The following is a 2,980-nucleotide window of genomic DNA, read 5'->3' on the forward strand; positions in this document are numbered from 1 at the left end:
CGAGTTTACAATTATTTTCACTTCGGGGCCTGAAATGCCCCACAATTCAATTCGCGATGATTGTACATCCGCTAAGAAAAGTCGGCCAAAACGTAAAACCTCAATATGGAGAAGTTAACATACAAGTCTAAGTACAAACAAATGTAAATCAATTGGAAATTGTGCTACTAATGCACATTATGGCACAAACACGTCACGTAAAAGTAATTGTGTATTTGTTTGGTTAGTTTTTGGAAATTGTAGAAATAAAACATGTTCCTTCTTCAGAAGTTCCAGCTAGGCAGGCTAACATTAGCTAATTCATTTTCTAGCTATCATACAGTAGGCCAATATTCATAATTATATATTTCATGTAAGTAGACATAAAATCAAACCCACAAACTACCGGTGGCTGAAAACACAATCATTGCGGAAAGAACGAGTGACGAATTTCCAGACAAGGGCGGTCCACTTACAATTCCTCCCTTCCTCGCCCTGCAAGTGTGTACTCATCAAATGTCATCAGAAGTGGCCACTTCATTTGAGGGTGTGGCTTTTAGGTGTTTGGAATTCAGACAAAGTCTTAAGGGAATATAAGAGCACATTCGTTCGGGTCAGGTAGACGAACTGAAGCATGCCGACTCATTTAGTCCATTATAGGGATAATAACTAGCCAGCCTTGCTTATTATCACAGGTTACTAGTTAGCTAGCTAAACTCCCATAGCAAAAATAGCAAAAGCGAATTATTTACAGACCATAGTAGGTCATGTTTAAGCGTAGTAACGTTAACTAGCTGGCTACATCCATGATTGGATGCTGGGATACAAACAGTAGGGGATGTTAGTCAGTTAGCATTCGTTAGCCAGTTAACATTAGCTAACTGAAACAAATACTAGTTAGTTGCACACTAGCTAACTGTGCGATCGCCCTTTCCAATAAACATTGTATCATGAACTAGGTTTATGAGATTAATTTACCCAACCTGTTTGCGATGTTGCATTTGTTCCTCTGTAGCTAAATAAGATGGGATCCATGTTGAAGCAGTGAGTTGGTCAGTCGGACATTTTAAACCATGGCACCAATATCAAAGAGGATGTTTCAGTGTGGCTCCGCTACCTGCGCCACAAATAGCGTGACTAGACAACCTACAAACCAACCAACCATCAACAACATTGTCGCTAACTAACAACTTCCACCTGGATGGTCTTCTGTGGGGAGTTAGTCTGAGCACCAGTCTGTATGCTGTCAGAGAGGAAGAGGCGAAGCGAGAGGTTTTACTCCGACACAAATAAACACAGGGTCGTTACAATATGTCCACGAATATAAGGCCACGAAGTGTGAGAGAGAGGGGGGGGGGGGGGGGGGGGGGGGGGGGTTGTCATTGCTCATTTGTTACGTGAGGCTTATTTGATCGAATTCAAGTTTCATAATGATTAAGTTGTTACGAATGCACTGATAATAGTGGACACACATGTGGCCTTCCGGCAACTTTGGAGAAAAACAATTTACGTTATATTGGAGTTGTGCCCGTTGTCATAAGGGATAATCATGGATATCACCAGTTTTAGCATTGCCATTGAGCGCTTCCTTATTTTTAAAGTAGTCAACTGGGTGGGTTTTCATGCGTTGGGAGCGATCAGCCAATTAAGAAAATTAACTACTTTAAAATGTTGTCACAGACGTTAAAATAGCAAAGACACAAAGATCAGTCCTGTATCTCAATGGTCTGTGGTTCACAGCGTATCTGCCGTTTCATTGGATAGAATGGTCCCACCTGATCTCGGCTCCTCCCGCCTGCCTTCCATCTTTGAGGACATGTATTTCCATGGTTTACAGCAGTCACTCGAATAGCTTGTCAATATAATAGGCAATCGTTGGTAATAAACGCCATTGTGAAGCAGGCAAGAATAACAAAGTACTTCCGGGTCACGGACTTTTGGAGCGGTTCAGAATAAATCCTGTCCTTATACGATGTTATTTAATAATTATGAAACATATTATACTTCTTATCATACAAATAAAAGTATTTATATAAGATATTGGTTTATTAAAAAAAAAATTCAAACCTAAATGGTCATTTTTGTGTCCTGAGTGTTACGGACTGCTGTGGACAACTGTTTTTCAAGACAAGCCATGTATCCTGAAATGTTTAATCGGAAATCAATTGAATAATTGTTTTTCTCCAACCGTGGGTCCTGCTCATTGCCACCTACCTTGGCTCCTCTGGTCCTTGAGTCTACACATGGACCCCTTCCCCCTTTCACTGTGACATAACATAGACATTTTGTAAGATTACTTTTTTTTTTTTTTAACTAGGCAAGTCAGTAAAGAACAAATTCTTATTTACAATGAGGCCAATATGCATGTCCAATATGAAAAAAACTACTGAACATCCTGCAGTACGAAATAACAATGGGATTTCAATGTTTCCTAAAGTGTATTTTATAATTATCAATATTAAACAGTAGAATGATACAGGTTTATTTTATTGGTATTACTGTGTAATCATTCCTTTTATTGGTATTACTCCCTTTAATGAGGTTAATGGCCAATGCTATAATACTTGTGCTATTCACTTTTTCCTTTTTTTGTTAAACAAAATTCTAAGTCAACTAACAGTTTCTAAATAAAATGTTATGAATTTTGACCATTTGTATAATTGACCATCTTCATTGCGGGGCTTAAGGGAGATCGTCGAGGTCGAGGCCTTATTCTTCCTAGGTCCTCGCTCATTACAGCATTTAGTAGCTTGTGTCCCGGGCATTCCGTTGCGTTTGCATGACACCTCCCCTTTCCGCACTGACGGACATGTAACACCTAGTCTACAAAGATATTTGCATATTTGAACTACAGCTAGATCCTGGGCTGGATTAGCTTGTAAGTGAAAATCCATTTGTCCCGAGTCGTTCAATGTAATTACCATGCACTTACATTTATCATTTTAGTCATTTAGCTGCTACTCTTATCCAGAGCTTATGCTTGGGATTAAAAACAGCAATA

Source organism: Oncorhynchus mykiss, chromosome 17, assembly GCF_013265735.2.
Source record: "Oncorhynchus mykiss isolate Arlee chromosome 17, USDA_OmykA_1.1, whole genome shotgun sequence".
NCBI lineage: Eukaryota > Metazoa > Chordata > Actinopteri > Salmoniformes > Salmonidae > Oncorhynchus > Oncorhynchus mykiss.